This window comes from Cervus elaphus, chromosome 5 (genome assembly GCF_910594005.1).
Source record: "Cervus elaphus chromosome 5, mCerEla1.1, whole genome shotgun sequence".
Classification (NCBI taxonomy): domain Eukaryota; kingdom Metazoa; phylum Chordata; class Mammalia; order Artiodactyla; family Cervidae; genus Cervus; species Cervus elaphus.
Genome location: NC_057819.1, coordinates 78,113,196 through 78,136,831, shown reverse-complemented (window position 1 = coordinate 78,136,831; position 23,636 = coordinate 78,113,196).

Sequence of the window (23,636 nt, the reverse complement as noted above, 5' to 3'; positions counted from 1 at the left end):
GAAGTATATAACTGTAGTCAAGTGCCTTGACATTATCGTTAAATAAATCCATTGGAAGTTTAATGGTCATCTTTCAAATACACTTACTGTGATAAATGTTCACACTAAAGTCACTGGATTTGAAAGGCTAGATTGCATCACTCTTCACTTATTAAAACATTTTTTTTTTTTTTACATTTGGAAGGTAATATTACAATAAAATGAAAGAAAGCTTAAACAATAAAATATAAGATATTTACTATGTATTATTCTAATCCAATTATTGATATCCTAGTTTTCAAATGCCCTTTCAATTCCACATGCATATGTTAATTTATAGTTGTTATCTTGGTGATCAGATCTCCCTCTCCCGCCACCCCTCTCCCATTGGCTATCTATTTTCCATATGGTAATGTAAGTTTCCATGTTACTCTTTCCATACATCTCAACCTCTCCTCCTCTCTCCCCATGTCCATAAGTCTATTCTCTATGTCTGTTTCTCCACTGCTGCCCTGTAAAAAAATTCTTCTGTACCATTTTTTCTAGATTCCATATATTTGTGTTAGAATATGGTATTTATCTTTTTCTTTCTGACTCACTTCACACTGTATAATGGGCACTAGGTTCATCCACCTCATCAGAGCTGACTCAGATGTGTTCCTTTTCATAGCTAAGTAATATCCCATTGTGTATATGTAACACAACTTCTTTATCCATTCATCTGTGGATGAATGTCTAGGTCACTTCCAGGTTCTAGCTATTGTAAATAGTGCTGCAATGAACAATGGGACACATGTGTCTTTTTCAATTTTGATTTCCTTAGGGTGTATGCCTACGAATGGGATTGCTGGGTCATATGGTGGTTTTATTCCTAGTTTTTAAGGAATCTCCATACCATCTTCCATAGTGGCTGTATCAATTTACATTCCCACCAACAGTGCAAGAGCATTCCCTTTTCTCTACACCCTCTCCATTATTTATTGTTTGTAGACTTTTTAATGATGACCATTCTGATTGGTGTGAAGTGATATCTCACTGTGGTTTTGATGTGCATTTCTCTAATAATGAGTGATGTTGAGCATCTTTTCAAGCGTTTGTTGGCTATCTGTATGTCTTTTTTGGAGAAATGTCTATTTAGGTCTTTTCCCCGCTTTTTGATTGGGTGGTTTGTTTTTCTGGCATTGAGTTGTATGAGCTGCTTGTATATTTTGAAAATTAATCTTTTGTCAGTTGTTTCATTTGCTATTATTTTCTCCCATTCTGAGGGTTGTATTTTCACCTTGTTTATAGTTCCTTTGCTGTGAAAAAGCTTTTTAGTTTAATCAGGTCCCACTTGTTTACTTTTGTTTTTATTTCCATGAAATATGAACTATGCCATGTTTCCATGAAACTATGAGTCATGCTGTGTAGGGCCACCCAAGATGGACGGGTCGTGCTGGAGAGTTCTGACAAAATGTGGTCCACTGGAGAAGGGGATGGCAAACCACTTCGGTATTCTTGCCTTGAGAAGCCCATGAACAGTATGAAAAGGCAAAAAGATAAGACACTGAACGATGAACTCCCCAGGTCAGTAGGTGCCCAATAAGCTACTGGAGATCAGTGGAGAAATAACTCCAGGAAGAATGAAGAGACAGAGACAAAGCAAAAACAACACCCAGTTGTGGATGTGACTGGTGATGGAAGCAAGGTCTGATGCTGTAAAGAGCAATATTGCATAGGAACCTGGAATGTTAGGTCCATGAATCAAGGCAAATTAAAAGTGCTCAAACAGGAGATGGCAAGCGTGAACATCGCCATTTTAGGAATCAGCAAACTAAAATGGACTGGAATGGGTGAATTTAACTCAGATGACCATTACATCTACTACTGTGGGCAGGAATCCCTTAGAAGAAATGGGGCAGCCATCATAGTCAACAAGAGAGTCTAAAATGCAGTACTTGGATGCAATCTCAAAAATGACAGAAAGATCTCTGTTCACTTCCAAGGCAAACCATTCAATATCATGGTAATCCAAGTTATGCCCCAACCAGTAATGCTGAAGAAGCTGAAGTTGAATGGTTCTATGAAGATCTACAAGACCTTCTAGAACTAACACCCCAAAAAAGATGTCCTTTACGTTATAGGGGACTGGAATGCAAAAGTAGGAATTCAAGAAACACCTGGAATAACAGGCAATTTGGCCTTGGAGTACAGAATGAAGCAGGGCAAAGGCTAATAGTTTTGCCAAGAGAACACACTGGTCATAGCAAATAACCTCTCCCAACAACACAAGAGAAGACTCTACACATGGACATCACCAGAAGGTCAACACCGAAATCAGATTGATTATATTCTTTGCAGCCAAAAATGGAGAAGCTCTATACAGTCAGCAAAAACAAGACTGGGAGCTGACTATGGCTCAGATCATGAACTCCTTATTGCCAAATTCACACTTAAATTAAAGAAAGTAGGGAAAACCACTAGATCATTCAGGTATGACCTAAATCCAATCCCTAACAATTATACAGTGGAAGTGAGAAATAGATTTAAGGGACTAGATCTGATAGAGTGCCTGATGAACTATGGACAGAGGTTCGTGGCATTGTACAGGAGACAGGGAACAAGACCATCCCCAAGAAAAAGAAATGCAAAAAAGCAAAACGGCTATCTGAGGAGGCCTTACAAAGAGCTGTGAAAAGAAAAGAAACGAAAAGCATAGGAGAAAAGAAAAGAGATACTTATTTGAATGCAGAGTTCCAAAAATAGCAAAGAGAGATAAGAAAGCCTTCCTCAGTGATCGGTGCAAAGAAATAGAGAAAAACAATAGAATGGGAAAGACTAGAGATCTCTTCAAGAACATTAGAGATACCACGGGAATATTTCATGCAAATATGGACTCAATAAAGGACGGAGACGGTATGGACCTAACAGAAGCAGAAGAGATTAAGAAGAGGAGGCAAGAATACACAGAACTATACAAAAAAGATCTTCACGACCGAGATAGCCATGATAGTGTGATCACTCACCTAGAGCCAGACATCCTGGAATGTGAAGTCAAGTGGGCCATAGGAAGCATCACTACAAACAAAGCTAGTGGAGGTGATGGAATTCCAGTTGAGCTACCTAAAAGAAGATGCTGTGAAAGTGCTGCACTCAATATGCCAGCAGATTTGCAAAACTCAGCAGTGGCCACAGGACTGGAAAATGTCAGTTTTCATTCCAATCCCAAAGAAAGGCAATGTCAAGGAATGCTCAAATTACCACACAATTGCACTCATCTCACGCACTAGTAAAGTAATGCTTAAAATTCTCCAAGTCAGGCTTCAGTAATACATGAACTGTGAACCTCCAGATGTTCAAGCTGAATCTAGAAAAGGCAGAGGAAAGAGATCAAATTGCCAACACCCACTGGATCATCGAAAAAGGAAGAGGGTTCCAGAAAAACATCTGCTTCTGCTTTATTGACTATGCCAAAGCCTTTGACTGTGTGGATCACAATAAACTGTGGAAAATTCTGAAAGAGATGGGAATACCAGACCACCTGACCTGCCTCCTGAGAAATCTCTATGCAGGTCAGGAAGCAACAGTTAGAACTGGATATGGAACAACAGACTGGTTCCAAATTGGGAAAGGAGTACAAGGCTGTATATTGTCACCCTGCTTATTTAACTTATATGCAGAATACATCATGAGAAACGCTGGGCTGGAAGAAGCACAAGCTGGAATCAAGATTGCCAGGAGAAATATCAATAACCTCAGATACGTAGATGACACCACCCTTACGGCAGAAAGTGAAGAAGAACTGAAGAGCCTTTTGATGAAAGTGAAAGAGGAGAGTGAAAATGTTGGCTCAAAGCTCAACATTCAGAAAACAAATATCATGGGATCTGGCCCCATCACTTCATGGCAAATAGATGGAGAAACAGTGGAAACAGTGGCAGAGCTTATTTTTTGGGGGGACTCCAAAATGGTGAGTGCAGGCAGTTAGTGCAGCCATAAAATTAAAAGATGCTAACTTCTTGGAAGAAAAGTTATGACCAACCTAGACAGCATATTAAATAGCAGAGACATTACTTTGCCAACAAAGTTTTGTCTAGTCAAAGGCTATGGTTTTTCCAGTAGTCATGTATGGATATAAGAGTTGGACTATAAAGAAGGCTGAGCATCAAAGAATTGATGCTTTTGAACTGTGGTGTTGGAGGAGACTCTTGAGAGTCCCTTGGACTGCAAGGAGATCAAACCAATCCATCCAAAAGGAACTCAGTCCTGAATATTCATTGGAAATACTGATGTTGAAGTGGAAACGCCAATACTTTGGCCACCTGATGTGAAGAGCCAACTCATTTGAAAAGACACTTATGCTGGGAAAGGTTGAAAGGAGAAGGAGACGAGGATAACAGAGGATGAGATGGTTGGATGACATCACCGACACAATGGGCATGAGTTTGAGTAAACTCTGGAAGTTGGTGATGGACAGGGAGGCCTGGCATGCTGCAGTTCATGGGATTGCAAAGAGTTGAACACGACTGAGTGACTGAACTGAGCTGAACTGAGGAGGTGGGTCATAAAGGATCTTGCTTTGATTTATGTCATCGAGTATTCTGCCTATGTTTTCCTTTAAGAGTTTTATAGTTTCTGGTCTTACATTTAGGTCTTTAATCCTCTTTGAGTTTATCTTTGTGTATGATGTTAGGAAGTGTTCTAATTTCATTCTTTTATATGTAGCTGGCCAGATTTCCCAGCACAATTTATTGAAGAGTCTGTCTTTCCCCATTGTATATTCTTGCCTCCTTTGTCAAAAATAAGGTACTCATAGGTGCATGGGTTTATTTCTGGGCTTTCTATCTTGTTCTATTTGTCTATATTTCTGTTTTTGAGCCACTACCATACTGTCTTGATGCCCATAACTTTGTAGTATAACCTGAAGTCAGGAAGGTTTATTCCTCCAGCTCCATTCTTCTTTCTCAAGACTGCTTTGGCTATTCAGGGTATTTTGTGTTTCCATGTTAACTGTGAAAATTTTCAATCTAGTTCTGTGATAAATGCCATTGGTAATTTGATAGGGATTGCATGGAATCTGTAGAATGCATTTTATAGTATAGTCATTTTCACAGTATTGATTCTTCCTACCCAGGAATATGGAATATCTCTCCATCTGCTTATGTTGTCTTTGATTTCTTTCATCAATGTCTTATAGTTTTCTGAGTACAGTTCTTTTGTCTCCTTAGATAAGTTTATTCCTAGATATTTAAATTTTTGTTGCAATGGTTAATGGGATTGATTCCTTAATTTCTCTTTCTGATTTTTCATTGTTAGTATATAGAACTGCAAGTGATTTCTGTGTATTGATTTTGTATCCTGCAACTTTTCTAAATTCACTGATTAGCTCTAGTAATTTTCTGACCCTGTCTTTAGGGTTTTCTATGTACAGTATCATATCATCTGCAAACAGTGAGAACTTTTCTTCTTTTCTGATCTGGATTCCTTTTATTTCTTTTTCTTTCCTGATTGCTGTAGCTAGGACTTCCAGAATTATGTTGAATAATAGTGGTGAGAGTGAACACCCTTGTCTGGTTCCTGATCTTAGGAGGAATGCTTTTAGTTTTTCACCATTAAGAATAATGTTTGCTGTAGACTTACCATATATGGCCTTTACTATGTTGAGGTAGGTTCCTTGTATGCCTGTTTTTGGAAGAGTTTTAATCATAAATGGGTGCTGAATTTTGTCAAAGGTTTTTTCTGCATCTCTTGAGATTATCACATAGATTTTATCTTTCAATTTGTTAATACAGTGTATCACATTGATTGATTTGCATATGTTGAAGAATCCTTGCATTCCCGGAATAAACCCAACTTGATCATGGTGTACGAGGTTTTCAATGTGTTGCCGAATTGTTTCCTAAAATTTTGTTGAAGATTTTTACATCTATGTTCATCAGTGATATTGGCCTATAGTTTTCTTTTTTGTGTGTTGTCTTTGTCTGGTTTTGGTATCAGGGTGATAGTGGCCTCCTAGAATGAGTTTGGAAGTGTTCCTTCCTCTGCAATTTTTTTAAAAAAGAGTTTTAGAAGGATAGGTGTTAGCTCTTCTCTAAGTGTTTGAGAGAGTTCTGTGAAGCCATCTGGTCCTGGGCTTTTGTTTTTTGGGAGATTTTTGATCACAGTTTCAATTTTAGTGCTTGTAATTGTGTTGTTCATGATTTCTGTTTCTTCCTGGTTCAGTCTTGGAAGATTGAACTTTTGTAAGAATCTCTCCATTTCTCTCAGGTTAACCATTTTATTGTCATATAATTGTTCATAATAGTCTCTTATAATCCTTTGTACTTCTGCATTGTCTGTTGTAACCTTTCCTTTTTCATTTCTAATTTTGTTGATTTGATTCTTCTCTCATTTTTTCATGATGAGTCTGGCTAAATGTTTGTCAATTTTGTCTATCTTCTCAAAGAACCAGCTTTTACTTTTATTAATCTTTACTATTGTTTGTTTCACTTCTTTTCATTTATTTCTGCTTGGATCTTTATGATTTCCTTCCTTCTACTAAGGTTTTTTGTTTTTGTTCTTCTTTTTCCAGTTGCTTTAGGTGTAAAGTAAGGTTGTCAATTCGATGTTTTTCTTGTTTCTTGAGGTATGATTGTATTGTTACAAACTTCCCTCTTAGAACCGCTTTTACTGCCTCCCATAGGTTTTGTGTTGTCGTGCTTTCATTGTCATTTGTTTCTAGAAATTTTTTGATTTCATCAGTTACCTGTTGATTATTTAGAATTGTGTTGTTTAATCTCCATGTGTCTGTGTTTCTTACTGTTTTTTCTTGTAATTGATATCTAGTTTCATAGCGTTCTGGTTGGAGAAGATGCTTGAAGTTATTTCAGGTTCCTTAAATTTACTGCGTTTGCTTTGTGACCCAAGATGTGATCTATCCTGGAGAATGTTCCATATGCACTTAAGAAGGTGTATTCTTCTGCATTTGGATGTAATGTCCTGAAGATATCAATGAGATCCATCTCATCTAATGTATCATTTAAGACTTGTGTTTCCTTATTTTCCACTTTGATAATCTATCCATTGGTGTGAATGGGGTGTTAAAGTCTCCTACTATTATTGTGTTACTGTCAATTTCTCCCTTTATGTTTGTTGTTGTTTGTCTTATGTATTGAGGTATTCCTATGTTCGGTGCATAGATATTTACGATTGTTGTGACTTCCTCTTGGATTGATCCCTTGATCATTATGTAGCATCCTTCCTTATCTCTTGTAATCTGTATTTTAAGATCTATTTTGTCTGATATGAGGATTGCTACTTCAGCTTTCTTTTGCTTCCCATTTTCATGGAATATATTTTTCCATCCTCTCACTTTCAATCTATATGTGTCTTTAGGTCTGAAGTGGGTTTCTTGTATACAGCATATATATGGGTCTTGTTTTTGTATCCATTCAGCTAGTCTGCATCTTTTGGTTGGAGCATTTAATCCATTTACATTCAAAGTAATTATTGATATATATGTTCTTATTGCTGTTTTCTTAATTGTTTGGGGTTGATTTTGTAAATCTTTTTTCTCCATATTTCTTGACTATATAAGTCCCTTTAACATCTGTTTTAAAGCTGGTTTGGTGGTACCAAATTCTTTTTACTTTTACTTGTCTGAAAAGCTTTTTATTTCTCCATCAACTTTGAGCAAGATTCTTGCGAGGTACAGTAATCTTGGTTGTAGATTTTCCCCTTTCAGAACTTTAAATATATCCTGCCATTCCCTTCTGGCCTGCAGAGTTTCTGCTGAAAGATCAGCTAGCTGTTAAGTGTGTGGGGTTTCCCTTGTATGTTACTTGTTGCTTCTCTCTTGCTACTTTTGATATTCTTTCTTTGTGTTTAGTCTTTGTTAGTTTGATTAGTATGTGTCTTGTCCTGTTTCTCCTTGGGTTTATCCTATATGGGACTCTTTGTGCTTCTTGGACTTGATTGACTATTTCCCTTTCCATTGGGGAATATTTCAACCATGATCTCTTCAAACATTTTCTCATACCCTTTCTTTTTCTCTTCTTCTTCTGAGACCCCTATAATTTGAATGTTGGTGCATTTGATATTGTCCCAGATGTCTCTGAGACTATCCTCAGTTCTTTTCATTCTTTTTACTTTATTCTGCTCTTCAGAAGTTATTTCCACCATTTTATTTTCCAGCTCACTGTTTCATTCTTCTGCTTCACATATTCTGCTATTGATTCCTTTTAGAGTATTTTTAATTTCAGTAATTGTGTTGTTTGTCTCTGCATGTTTATTCTTTAATTCTTCTAGGTTTTTGTTAATTGATTCTTGCAGTTTCTGAATTTTGTTTTCAAGGTTTTGATCATCTTTACTATCATTATTCTGAATTCTTTTTCAGGTAATTTTCCCATTTCCTCTTCACTTTTTTGGACTTCTGTGTTTCTAGTTTGTTCCATCATTTGTGTAGTATTTCTCTGCCTTTTCATTATTTTTTAAAATTTATTGTGTTTGAGGTCTCCTTTCCCCAGGTTTCAAGACTGAATTCTTTCTTCCTTTTGGTTTCTGCCCTCCTAAGGTTGGTCCAGTGGTTTGTGTAAGCTTCGTATAGGGTGAGATTTGTGCTGAGTTTTTGTTTGTGGGTTTTTCCTCTGATGGGCAAGGCTGAGTGAGCTGGTAATCCTGTCTGCTGATGATTGGGTTTGTATTTTTGTTTAGTTTGTTGTTTAGATGAGGCGTCCTTCACAGAGTGCTACTGGTGGTTGGGTGATCCTAGGTCTTGTTTCAAGTGGTTTCCTTTGTGTGAGTTCTCACTATTTAATACTCCCTAGGGTTAGTTCTCTGGTAGTCTTCTTGCCTGGAGAATCCCAGGGACGGGGGAGCCTGGTGGGCTGCCGTCTATGGGGTCGCACAGAATCGGACACGACTGAAGTGACTTAGCAGCAGCAGCAGCAGGGTTAGTTCTCTGGTAGTTTTGGGTCTTGGAGTCACTCCAAAGCCTCAGAGCTTGATCTCTGGTCCAGAATGAAGATTCCACAAGAAGTTTATTATGGCATTAAGTGAGATTAAAACAAATAACCCAAAACTGGAAACCAAAAATGAGCCCCAGAGAAATGGCAGTTACAAAATCACACAAATAATAATTAAAATAATAGAATATATATATATATATATATCCATGAGAAAAGTCAAAACAGTCCAACAAAGATAAAGTACAGTAGATTGACCCAGTGAACAAAGGAAATCAGAAATTATATTTACCAGTTAAGAACAAAACTAACTAAAGCACAAACTGGAAAACAAAACTAAAGCAAGGTATCAATTGGGGAATAAAGCAATGAAAATAAAACTAACAAATATGTTGAGAGAAAAAGAAAGAAAGTAAAGAAAGAAAGAATATATATGCAACGTTAAACAGAAGTAGATAAAAAGATTTTATATACATTAAAGATTAACTGCAAGGGGAAAAGAACAGTAGGAAAAGCAAAGGAGTAACTGCAGAAAATATAATAGGTTTAAAAAATTAAAAATTAAAATTAAAAAAATAAATGGAAAATGCCCCAGAACTGCAAAAACCCAACATAGAGGCAGAGGTTTATAACAACAATAAAAAATGTGACTGAGAAAAAAAAGAAAAAACTCAAAAGCTTAATTACATTTCATAGTACCAGTAAAACGGACAACTCCAACAGAGGGGGGAAAAGGCGGGGGGGAGGAAAGTCCAAAAGAATCTACAGAACAAGTCAAAACATAAGAATAATGTGTTTTTCTTGAGTCACTGCTCTCAGAGTCCTTTCCCTCTCTGGGAGTCACAGTCCACCTCACCTCCCTAGGATGCCCTCTAACACTGTGCTGGTCTCTGGACCTGCTGTAGGGGCAGCTCAGATTCTAATCTGGTCCTCCTGTGTGTTCTTCCCTCCAATGTCCACAGCTATCAGAACTAGAGCATTTTCTTTTGTGGGAACTCTCAGTGTCCTTTTATATGTTCCATAGACACAGAGTCTGCCTAGTTGATCATGTGGATTTAATCTGCAGCTTCTACAGCTGGTGGGAAGCTTTGGGGTCTTCTTCCTTAGCCACACTGCCCCTGGTCTTCAACTGTGGTTTTATTTCCACCTCTGCATGGGGGTCGTCCACCGGGCCATGCTCCTGAGGCTGCCCTGGAGGACTTGGCTTTGCCACTGTGAGGGCCAGGTGAGGAGGTGGTACAGCTGCTTGGGTTGCAGGGGTTCTGGCAGCACAGGGTACTCAGGCGGGGTTGACGGCTAGGGCAGCAGGAAAGATAGTGCTCTAAAAGGTATGGCAGCCAGTATTCGCCAATATGCTCCAGTATTCTTGCCTGGAGAAACCCCCTGACAGAGAAGCCTGGGAGGCCACAGTCTACAGGTTTGCAAAGCGTTGCCAGAGAGACACCACCAAAGTGACTCTGCGCACGTAGGCATAAATTATTTTTTGTGCCTGTGGCAGCTCTGCCCCAGTGAGAGTTGAGCATGAAGGTGGCGCAGCTGCTTGGCTTGCTGGGACCCTGGTGGCGCCAAGTGTGCAGGGACATGGACGGCCTCTGCTGCAGGGGTTATGGCCCTATCAGAGTCTTTTATCGAGCCTCTTGTAGCTTATGATCAGAAGGCCTCTATGGCCAGTCTTTCTCTGTAGCTCTGCCCCTTCAGGCTCTTAGAGGGCTTCCTTGCCTGGGGTCCTTCTCTGTTGTTTGACGCATCAGGCACATAGAAGGACACCCCTGGGTGGGGTCCTACTCTGTAGATCAATGCGTCAGGCATTTGATGGGCCAGTCTCTCTATTGTTCAGCTGCCAGTAGCTGGTGTGTGGGGAGAGAGTCTATGGTGATGGCTCCACCCCATATGCATGACTCTGAAGTATCGCCTTGCTTCCATGGCTGCCTAGCTTTCCTCCACAGGCATTTCCAACCACAGTCTCCTCCCTCACATCCCCTCCATCTGTCTTTCCACAGTCAATAGCAGTCCTCACCATGGGACTGCTTCACAGTCCTGAAACTCCAGCTCCCAGCCACTGCACCTTCCAGGGGATCTGTGTCCCTGTCCAGGGTCTGTATGGTTGTGGCAAGGACTGTCTGATTCTCATCCCATTTAGGCTGCCACAGATCAGCTGTTTCACTCTCAGCCTTAAATGTTCCTCCCCTGACTCAGACAATTGCCCTGATATGGGGATCAGACCCCTGCTTCAGTTCCCCACTCGCCAAGAGCAGATCCAGTCCTACTAACACTCTTGTTTCCCCCCCAGTTCCTTCATCCTACTGAGTTTTGCTTGGGTCTATACACTCTCTCCCACTGGCCAGGGACTCCTGTCTGTTCTTAGCTGGTGTTCCTCATGCCCCTCTGTGTCTGAAGGTATATTCCTGCTGTATTCATGAAGAGAGATGTACTCCACGTTCACCTACTCCTCTGCCATCTTGTTCTAGGGACCAGACTTATAATCTGTTTTTACTTAATATTATGCTACCATTACTACTTTCTACAATGATCTGTAGTGCTCACACTATCTTAATAACAGTATATTACATTATTTCACCAATTTAATGTGCCATCACTTACATGACCATTTAAATATTTTTCAAATATTTGCTGTTATAGATATTAGTGCACTATCTTCATAGATTTAGCTTTTTGATATTGTTTTGTTCTATTATTTCTTCGGGATCCATCTTCTATGCTGTGCTGTGCTAAGTCGCTTCAGTTGTGTCCAACTCTTTGTGACCCTGTGGACTGTAACCCACCAGGCTCCTGTGTCCATGGCATTCTCCAGGCAAGAATCCTGGAGTGGGTTGCCGTGCCCTCCTCCGGGGGATTTACCTGACCCATGGATCGAACTCATGTCTCTTATGTCTCCTGCATTGGCAGGTGCGTTCTTTATCACTAGTGCCACCTGGGAAGCCCCAGGATCCATCTTCTAGGAGACTCAAAAAATTATTGTACTACCTTACACTGCCACACGCACATAGGAATATACCAGGGTCAATAGAATATTCCTACTTTTTTAGAGTATTTTAAACTTTTGAATAGTTTGAATAATTAATTAATTTATTTACTTTTAATTTTTCCATGCAAAGAAAGGTTTAATTTCATTCGGTACAGTGTAGCCACAGAATTTTGTTTTTCAGTGTACAACACATCTTGGCATTAGTGAATGACATGCCTGCTGGAGCTTCGAGGTCTGCCACTGCTCATGTCGTCACCTTGGACCGGCTGCTCCTGTCCCATCCAGGGGAGGGCTGATGTTCTCTTGAGTAATTTAATAAGTATAGTTATCTCAAGATTGGCTTTACATTTTTATTAATAGTGAGTTTGAACATTTTCTATATATTTTTTTATTAGAATTTCCTTTTATGTGACTAAATTGCTACTATCAGCTGCCCATTTTATCTACTGGTGGCTTAAGATATATTTTTGTAATGTATATTAACAACCTGCTATAAACATTTTTTCAACTTTTGCTTTCCTTTCTAGCTTGTTTTATTTTTTATTTTTTGTTTTATTTTTTAGTGTAAATGCCTTTTGATTTTAGACAGTCAAGCAAGTCTTCTATTCTCTTTATGGCTTTTTAGATTACTTCAAATAGAGGAAATAATCATTTCTCCAAGGATCTGACAGATAATATTTTAACTTTTTTTCTATTTTCCTACACTAAAAACCTGAGATTTAATTCTTAATCCCTGAATTTATTTTGAAAAGTTGCTATTTATATACATCAAATTGGCAGATTTAATAAAACACTATGCAATCAGGGTTCTGTGTACAAATATGGAGAAAGAGAGATAAAGTTGATAAACAAGAATTTAGGAGCATAAAAAAAAAAATCCAAGGGCAGAGAATTATTGCAAACTGACCAATGTGTAACCAAGTCTTATTTCTTCACATAACCATATTGAAAAACTGATGAACATTTGAAAAAATTGTATCTTATAAAATTCTTCTCATTTTTCTGTTTCCTGCTTTTATGAATTTTGAAATTATATATTTCTTGGAAGTTTGGTGGAAATATTCTGCAGTATTACCTGTGTGTGGATCTTTTGTGAAAATTTTAAGATAGCTATGAAACTGTCTACATCTCCCTGAGTGTTTTGATGTTATTGTTTTTTACTAGTATGTTTTCATTTCATTTAAGTTTTCAAAATGTTTGACACAGTTTTTCTTAGTACTTTCTTGGCATTTAAAAAAAATCTTTAATGTAACTGCAGTTATTTCTCTTTTTGTTCACATTTTAGTTTGTTTCTTCTCTGCCTCATTTTCTGAATTAATTTTCCAGAGAATTAGTTAGTTTATCTCTTTAAAGGGTTGAATTTGTCTTTGGTGATGCTCTGTAATGACTTTGTTCTGTGTTTCATTTATTTTTGCTTTTGACTTAATTACTTTTTCTAATTTTATTATGCTTCACTTACTAATTTCAACTTTTAAATTTTCTAATATAAGCCTTAAAATAGGCTATAATTTCCCTCTAAAAACCACTTTAGCTGTATTCCACAGATTTTGGTATACAACAGTTTCTTCTAAGTATTTTAATCTTTCCATTATGATTTCCTTTCAACTTTTCAGTTATTTAAAAGATATATTTAAAAATTTTAAGATCTTTGGAAATTATTAATTTATTATTATTTTATTTTTTATTAATTTTTTATTATTGATATTGAATTTAATTGCATTGCAGAAAGAAAATATAATCTGTATAATGTTAATTCTTTGAAGTCTTTTGAGACTTGATTTATGGTCTGTAAATGCTAATTAATGTCCCTTGTATACATGGAAAGAATATATGTTTTAAAATCAACAGGTGCTCTATGGACACCTTATCTTTGACAAAAGAGACAAAAATATGCAATGGAGAAAAGATAATCTCTTTAACAAGTGGTGCTGGGAAAACTGGTCAACCACCTGTAAAAGAGTGAAATTAGAACACTTTCCAACACCGTACACAAAAATAAACTCAAAATGTATTAAAGATCTAAATATACAACCAGAAACTATAAAACTCTTAGAGGAAAACATAGGTAAAACACTCTCTGACATAAGTCACAGGAAGATCTTCTATGACCCACCTCCCAGAGTAATGGAAATAAAAACAAAAATAAACAAATGGGGCCTAATTAAACTTAAAAGCTTTTGCACAATGAAGGAAACTATAAGCAAGGTGAAAAGGCAGCCTTCAGAATGGGAGAAAATAATAGCAAACAAAGCAACTGACAAAGAATCTCCAACATATACAAGCAGCTCATGCAGCTCAATACCAGAAAAATAAACGACCCAATCAAAAAATAGGCCAAAGAACTAAACAGACATTTCTCCAAAGAAGACATACAAATGGCTAACAAGCTCAACATCACTCATTATGAGAGAAAAGCAAATCAAAACCACAATGAGATACCATCTCACTCTGCTCAGAATGGCTTCCATCAAAAAGTCTACAAACAATACATGCTGGAGAGGGTGTGGAGAAAAGGGAACCCTCTCATATTGTTGGTGGAAATGCAAACTAGTACAGCCATTGTAAGATTGAAGATTGAAGGCGGAGGAGAAGGGGATGACAGAGGATGAGATGGTTGGATGGCATCACTGACTTTATGGACATGAGTTTGAGTAAGCTCCAGGAGTTGGTGATGGACAGGGAAGCCTGGCATGCTGCAGTCCATGGGGTCACAGAGTCAGACATGACTGAGCAACTGAACTGAACTGAACAGCCACTATGGAGAATAGGAGATTCCCTAAAAAACTGGAAATAGAATTGCCATATGACCCAGGAAGCCCACTGCTGGGCATACACATCAAGGAAACCAGAATTGAAAGAGACACATGTATCCCAATGTTCATCACAGCATTGTTTACAATAGCCAGGACATGGAAGCAACCTAGATGTCCATTGGCAGACGAATGGGTAAGGAAGTTATGGTACATATACACAATGGAATATTACTCAGGTATAAAAAAGAACACATCTGAGTCAGTTCTACTGCGGTGGATGAAACTGGAGTCCATTATACAGACTGAAGTAAGCCAGAAAGAGAAACACCAATACAGTATATTAATGCATATATATGGAATTTAGAAAGACCATGACAACAGCCCTATATGCAAGACAGCAAAAGAGACCTAGATGTAAAGGACAGACTTTTGGGCTCTGTGGGAGAAGGCCAGGGTGGGACGATATGAGAGAATAGCACTGAAACATGTATATTACCGTATGTAAAATAGGTGACCAGTGCAAGTTTGATGCATGAAGCAGGGCACCCAAAGCTGGTACACTGGGACAACCCAGAGGGAAGGTGGGAGGGTGGTGGGAGGGGGTTCAGGATCATGGGACACATGTTCACCTGTGGCTGATTCATGTCAATGTATGGCAAAAACCACCACGATGTTGTAAAGTAATTAGCCTCCAATTAAATTAATTTTAAAAGATCAACAAGTGCTGATTTCTATATGTTTCATTGTTCAGATTTTCCGTATTTTTGTTTTTTATTACCTTAGCATATTGGTAGTATGGGAAGTGGATTGACATATTCTACTATGAGGGTGGTTTTTAATTTTTGGCTCTCCTAATATGATATGGTAAAATTGATAAAACTAAAGGGAAAACTAGTGTGGTTCAAGCTATATATTTAGTAGTTACTCATGTGAGGGAGAGAAGTCAGGAATTGCTATACTTGAGCTCTTTCTAAGCAGAATGACAAAGACTAACAGTAGGAAACAAGATGAAGGATATACAGTGTGAAAGAGGTTTATAGCTTTGGGAGTAGAAAATAAAGTAGAGATGAGGGGAAGGAGATGTTAGGTCGTGTCTACCAGAAGAAAAAGGTGTAGAGTGGAGAAGAAAGGCAAAAGAGGAGAGGAAGACAGGGAGGAAAGCTGATTGTAACAAGGAGCATAAGAAATACTGCAAAAATATCTTGTAGATGTCAACTCTAGAATTTGGAGTACAGCTTCACATCTTGTCTTCACATTTCCCCCGGAGAAGGAAATGGCAACCCACTCCAGTATTCTTGCCTGGAAAATCCCATGGACGGAAGAGCCTGGTAGGCTACAATCCATGGGGTTGCAAAGAGTCAGACACGACTGAGGGACTTCACTTTCTTTCTTTTCTTTCACATCTTGTCATGGGCTCTCCCTAGTCTTACAGCGGTCATGCAAATGAGTCTTTCCTGCCCTTTTGATACAGGAGAAGCAGGTTGGAAGTGAATTGTTCCTGGTAGCTTTGGGTGCAGTGAAACCACAGGTGTCATTTTTGACCACTGAAATCCTGTTTCCATAGGATGATGACACATATCAGTGGAAGTGACATCCAAGTTGTCACAGCATGCCAAGGCCCCACATGCTGTCAAACTGTGGACTTCTCCTTTGGGAGAGAAGACCTTTTCTGAAATGTTTATTAGAAAGCTCAAAAGGTAAGCTTGACTTCCAAGCACCATTTATAGCTTTTGTAAAAGACTTTCCTACACAATGTTCTAGAAAATGTTCATAATTTTGGAAGAAGGGAACAGATAATATTAGTCAATAAATCTCACCATCTGAGAGCAAGATTTGTGTACCCTCATTTACATTCCAGACTAGGAAATGGTCTTTCATTGGATGATAAGAAAAAGACAGAAGCTTGTTCATGACTCTTCTATTAAAACCAAATTTATGAGTGAAAAAGATATAATGACTGAAAATTTTCAAGAATTATGAGGGAAGAATTGAGCAGTGTGTTCTGCAGCTTTTGCTCTTGCTGTCTCTAATAAATCTGTGCTGCCCAATTGCTGCTCTTATCCCAGGGAGCTGAATGATGATGAAAATCTCTCTTCCACATTAGCAATCTGAACTGTGTAGCAAAATGTCACTTTGCTGAAGATTAGATGGCAGCAGGGGGGGTCAAAAATGCAAATGCACGAGTCAATTCCACAAAAATTCCCCTACTTCTTGTACCAGCTGAAGGAAACTTGCTATTAGGGCTGAAATTTGTGTACCCGACCTCAGGCAGAATTTGATTTTTTGTCATCGGTTTTTTTAAAAAGTCACAGTAAGGAAAGCTGAACAATTTTGTGATGCTCAGCTGTCAAAACTCTTTTGCATAAGGCCCCAGTCATTAAGAGTAGGCTACTGGCACAGAGCTTGACAGAATGATCAGTGAAAAGGCAAGATGACCCAGACCCTCAAACATGTAAACACTTAATATACAGTTAAAACTTCATCTCACATCATATAGCCCAAAAAAGTGTTAGATTTTAATATAATGAACTACACAAGCATTATAGGAAACTGTCAGTGATTACTTCCCTGATCTCTGCACTGGAATGAAGTTTGTGGGATAGATGCAGGCAATATAGAATGCTGTGATTAAAAGCATGGCTCAGCAGTCAACAAGCTGCAATTTAATTTTAGCTAGCAACTTGCTAGCTTTTTCACTTAGGCAAATTACCTAATCTTTCTAAATTCACAATTCTGCAGCCTGTAAAATGGGAGTGACAGTAAAAACTATCTTGGGCAAATTACGTTTCATCATCTCAAATAGCAGTAAAATAATAAAGATTGTCACAGTATATAGCAAGTGGGTAATAATAAAAATCTAGTTTTTTTTTTTTTTTTTGGCCAGGACAAAATAAAAAAGTAGATAAAGCTATAGCATAATAATTGTCCCATAATCATATCTTTTGTCATTGTCAATTTATACATTGGAACAAAGAAGGGAAAGATATGTCTACATAAAACACTACAATTATATAAAAGAAACAATGGGAACCATCAAGCAAAACTATTTTTTAAAATATGTCTTATATATAAACTTTCTTTAGATCCATTTTTTTTTTTTTTTTTGGTGGAGTAGACTCATTTAAATTGAAGAAAGTGGGGAAAACTACTAGACCATTCAGGTATGACCTAAATCAAATCCCTTATGACTATACAGTGGAAGTGAGAAATAGATTTAAGGGAGTAGATCTGATAGACAGAGTGCCTGATGAACTATGGACGAAGGTTCGTGACATTGTACAGGAGACAGAGATCAAGACCATCCCCAAGAAAAAGAAATGCAAAAAAGCAAAATGGCTGTCTGAGGAGGCCTTATAAATAGCTGTGAAAAGAAGAGAAGCAAAAAACAAAGGAGAAAAGAAAAGATATACCTATTTGAATGCAGAGTTCCAAAGAATAGCAAGGAGAGATAAGAAAGCCTTCCTCAGCAATCAATGCAAAGAAATAGAGGAAAACAATAGAATGGGAAAGACTGGAGATCTCTTCAAAAATTAGAGACACCAAGGGAACATTTCATGCAAAGATGGGCTCAATAAAGGACAGAAAACCTATGGACCTAACAGAAGCAGAAGATATTAAGAAGAGGTGGCAAGAATACACAGAAGAACTGTACAAAAAGGATTTTCACAACCCAGATAATCATGAAGGTGTGATCATTCATTCACACTCACCTAGAGCCGAACATCTTGGAATGTGAAGTCAGGTGGGCCTTAGGAAGCACCACTATGAACAAAGCTAGTGGAGGTGATGGAATGCCAGTTGAGCTATTTCAAACCCTAAAAGATGATGCCGTGAAAGTGCCGCACTCAATATGTCAGCAAATTCAGAAAACTCAGCAGCAGCCACAGGACTGGAAAAGATCACTTTTCATTCCAAGCCCAAAGAAAGGCAATGCCAAAGAATGCTCAAACTACCACACAAAATTGCACTCATCTCACACGCTAGTAAAGTAATGCTCAAAATTCTCCAAGCCAGGCTTCAGCAATATGTGAACCGTGAACTTCCAGATGTTCAAGCTGGATTTAGAAAAGGCAGAGGAACCAGAGATCAAATTGCCAACATCCTCTGGATCATTGAAAAAGCAAGAGAGTTCCGGAAAAACATCTGCTTCTGCTTTATTGACTACGTCAAAGCCTTTGACTGTGTGGATCACAAGAAACTGTGGAAAATTCTGAAAGAGATGGGAATACCAGATCACCTGACCTGCCTCTTGAGAAACCTGTATACAGGTCAGGAAGCAACAGTTAGAACGACATGGAACAACAGACTGGTTCCAAATAGGAAAAGGAGTACATCAAGGCTGTATATTGTCACCCTGCTTATTTAACTTATATGCAGACTACATTATGAGAAACACTGGGCTGGAAGAAGCACAAGCTGGAATCAAGATTGCTGGGAGAAATATCAATAACCTCAGATATGCAGATGACACCACCCTTATGGCAGAAAGTGAAGAACTAATGAGCCTCTTGATGAAAGTGAAAGAAGAGAGTGAAAAAGTTGGCTTAAAGCTCAACACTCAGAAAATAAAGATCATGGCATCTGGTCCCATCACTTCATGGCAAATAGATGGGGAAACAGTGGAAAGAGTGGCTGACTTTATTTTTCTGGGCTCCAAAATCACTGTGGATGGTGATTGCAGCCATTAAATTAAAAAACACTTGCTCCTTGAAAGGAAAGCTATGACCAATATAGACAGCATATTAAAAAGCAGAGACATTACTTTGCCAACAAAGGTCCATCTAGTCAAGGCTATGGTTTTTCCAGTGGTCATGTATGGATGTGAGAGTTGGACTATAAAGAAAGTTGAAAAAAAAAAAAGAAAGTTGAGCCCCGAAGAATTGATGCTTTTGAACTGTGGTGTTGGAGAAGACTCTTGAGATTCCCTTGTACTGCAAGGAGATCCAACCAGTCCATCCTAAAGGAGATCAGTCCTGTGTGTTCATTGGAGGGAATGATGTTGAAGCTGAAACTCCAATACTTTGGCCACCTGATGTGGAGAGCTGACTCATTTGAAAAGACCCTGATGCTGGGAAAGATTGAAGGCAGGAGGAGAAGGTGACGACAGAGGATGAGATGGTTGGATGGCATCACCAACACAATGGACATGGGTTTGAGTGGACTCCGGGAGTTGGTGATGGACAGGGAGGCCTGGCTTGCTGTGGTTCATGGGGTCTCAAAGAGTCAGACACGACTGAACAACTGAACTGAACTGAACTGAGAATCACTAAATAACTTTTAGTGAGTCTATTGGCAATGCATTCTCTTTACTTTTTTCTTTTTTTCTGAAAGCATCTTTATTTTATCTTCATTTTCGACGGGTATTTTCATAAGATATAGAACTCCATGCTGACCTTACATATATTATTCTATTATTTTGTGAACTTAATTGTTTTTAACATGAAGTCAACTTGTCATTTTGTCATTATTCCCCTGCATGTAATGTTTTTCCCCACCCTTGGTTATTTTTAATATCTTTTTAGAAAAAGTTTGGTTCCAGATATTGTATTACTTAGCTTTTAGATTTATAGTTGCCCCTTGAACAACATGGATTTGAACTGTGCAGGTCCACTTATACATGGTAGATATTTTTCATTAAATACATATTACTGTACTAGAGGGCTTCCCAGGTGGCGCTAGTGGTAAAGAATCTTCTGCTAGTGCAAAAGAGGTAAAGAGACAGGAGTTCAATCTCTGGATCAGGAAGATCCCCTGGAGGAGGGCATGGTAATCCACTACAGTACTCTTGCTTGGAGAATCCCTTTGACAGTGGAGCCTGGTGGGCTACAGAACATAGGGTCATAAAGAGTCAGATATGACTAAAGCAACTTAGCACACATGCACAGAGAGTACTACATGACCCACAGTTGGATAAATCCATGGATGCAGAACTGTTGATAGGTATATGAGGTATAGGTAAATGTAAATAGGTATAGGTATATGAGGTATAGGTAAATGTAAATAGGTATAGGTATATGAGGTATAGGTAAATGTAAATGTATATGGGATTTCCAACTGTGTGGGGTCAGTGCCCCTAACCCCTGTGTTGTTCAGGGATCAACTGTGGAGATCTCTTATTAAATTCTCTTATTAAACTAAATCTCTTATTAAATTCTCAATATACTCACTTATATCTTTGTCTTTTTATATAAACTATATATTGTTTTTACCTTAGTTATTTTAAAATCTTATCTGAAAATAGAAAATCTGATTTGTTCCGAGTATATTTTTCTTGAATGACATTTCCCCGACTTTACATGTTCTGGTCCTTCCCCTCTGCTACCCTTCCCCTACCAAATCTGATAAATTTTCATTGACTAGTGGATATTTTAAATGACACTTTATAGAGACTGGATTCTGTTATCTTCCACTAAAGAATGTTGAATTTTGCTTTATTAGGCAGTTAAATTACTGATTGCTCATCCTGTACCTGTGAAGGCTTAGCTTTTTAATCTACAAGACCAGGTCTCTTTCTTGCTGTAATTTCCCTAGTGCTAATTCTTTAGTTCTGAAATGTTTCCTTTACTCCTTAAGTGGTTAGTCTTGTTTCCAGAAAAAGCTTGAGTCATTTTTCAACTTTCTCCAGTTTTAAGATAAAGAATTACACGTTTTCCCCTTATTCGGAGAAGGCAATGGCACCCCACTCCAGTCCTCTTGCCTGGAAAATCCCACGGATGGAGGAGCCTGGTAGGCTGCAGTCCATGGGGTCGCTAAGAGTCGGACACGACTGAGCGACTTCACTTTCACTTTTTACTTTCATGCATTGGAGAAGGAAATGGCAACCCACTCCAGTGTTCTTGCCTGGAGAATCCAAGGGACGGGGGAGCCTGGTGGGCTGCTGTCTAATGGGGTCTCGCAGAGTCGGACACGACTGACGTGACTTAGCAGCAGCAGCAGGAGCCCCTTATTCAGCTCTTTTAGGTTTCTAGCTGCTGTTTTCACTCTGGTATCCTGGGCATCTCTCTCTCATGTATGTGTTATTCAGGGATTAGCCAAGCATTTGAGGAAAATTTCACATGCAAATTTGGGAAGATCTGGATATCTTTTTTATCTCCAATTTGCCCCTTTAATTTCCAACCTCTCTTGCAATTCCAAACTCCCTTTCTTGATTCCTTAGATCAAAACCAAATCAAAACAAAATAATCTATGTCTTGCTTTGAAAACTGTAGCCACTCCATGCCTGCAGCTATGGAGTACTCTTATGGAACAAATTATATAAACATATATCTCACTTAATATGGTTAAACTTTCAAGAGTCAGATACCTTCCATGTTCTGCCATGTTCTATTTGATTTTGGTTGCTTTACTGTGATTTCAGTCATTTAAAAATTTCATTCAGTCATTAAAAATTTTTTTTGTCCAGAGTTTGTAAATGTTATTTCCAAGAGGGATAGTCTGATATGAAAGCTCTTCCATTAGTAACTCTATGTGTGTGTGGTCAGCATGTCCGACTCTGCAACCCTGTGAACTGTAGCCCACCAGGCTCCTCTGTCCGTGGGATTTTCCAGGCAAGAATCCTGGAGTATTGCCATTTCCTCTTCCAGAGGAATTTCCTTACCCAGGGGTTGAGCCCACGTCTCCTGTGTCTCCTGCATTGGCAGGTGGATTCTTTACCACTGGACCACAAGGGAAGCCCCTGGCAGAATTTGCCAGAGAGAGTCAGACTCCAGGAGGATACAGAACACAAAAAGCATTGTAGGGAAACAGTGCATAACTACATGGTTGCCAACTTTATGTTGATCTTATAGTGAAAGATGAAATTCTCTCACATGATTATGCCATTCAGAGAGGTTGTGCCACATCTTCAGACTACAGTATAGCGAAAACCCAAGAAAATAATTTTGTTAGAGTCCAGATTTATAAGAAATGTTCAAAGTTTTATTATTTTAGAGGCCAGTATCAGTCAGAGTATCCTTTGCTTGTTTTTTGGTTTGTTGTTTTTTAGCTTAGAGTGAAAGTGTTGATTATTTTTATTTTCTTCTTGAATGATAGTTATTGAGATGTAGAGATTTGATCATTTGGGAGATAGAGATTTTATGAGTTTGTCTCATGTCTCATTATGCCATCTGTAATATTCCCTGGTAGCTCAGTAGTAAAAAATCTGACTGCAATACAGAAGATGCAGGTTTGATCCCTGGGTCAGGGAGATCTCCTGGAGAAGGAAATGGCAACCCACTCCAGTATTCTTGCCTGGGAAATCACATACACAGAGGAGCCTGGCGGGCACAGTCCATGTGGTTGCAAGAGCTGGACATGACTTAGCGACTAAACCACTACCAATATTCTTTTTGGGGAGTTGAAAATATGCATCAAGTTCCTTAAAGTTGTTCATATTGTTTTGTCAATAATTCTAATATACAAAAAGCTCACACAAATTGGTGAGAGAAACTATAATTTGAATGGGATAACAGGCATATGCTTGAATTAGGAAATTGACAGAGGAATATGTAAATGAAAAAGATGGGGAAATGCTTCATATCATAAAAAAATCAAACAAATTCAAAATATAAAAATAAACACAATTTTTATGGTATTACATTAGTGAAGACTATAATACTTAATATTCACAAGAATATAATTAAATGGATATTTTCATGTACTACTGGTAGAAATATAACTTGACAAAACTCTTTTGAAAACCATTTGTTTATATGTTTGAAAGCCTTAAATATTCTTACATTTTGATCCAGTTATTGTCTTTCCAAAATGCTATTTTAAGAAAATAATCAATAATTTAGAAAAGATATATTTATATGTATGTTAATTAAGAAATTTTTACTCAGTGCTAGTTAATTAAATATATGCTAAAATGTTTAAAGGTGAGGCTTACAGTTAATTCCAAAATGCATCAAAATGTATTGAAGGATGTATAGAGGAAGATAAGTGGATGGATATATTCTCAGCTAAATATAATCAAACATTAATTAGTTAATGTTTCATTAATAGTAAACCTAGGAG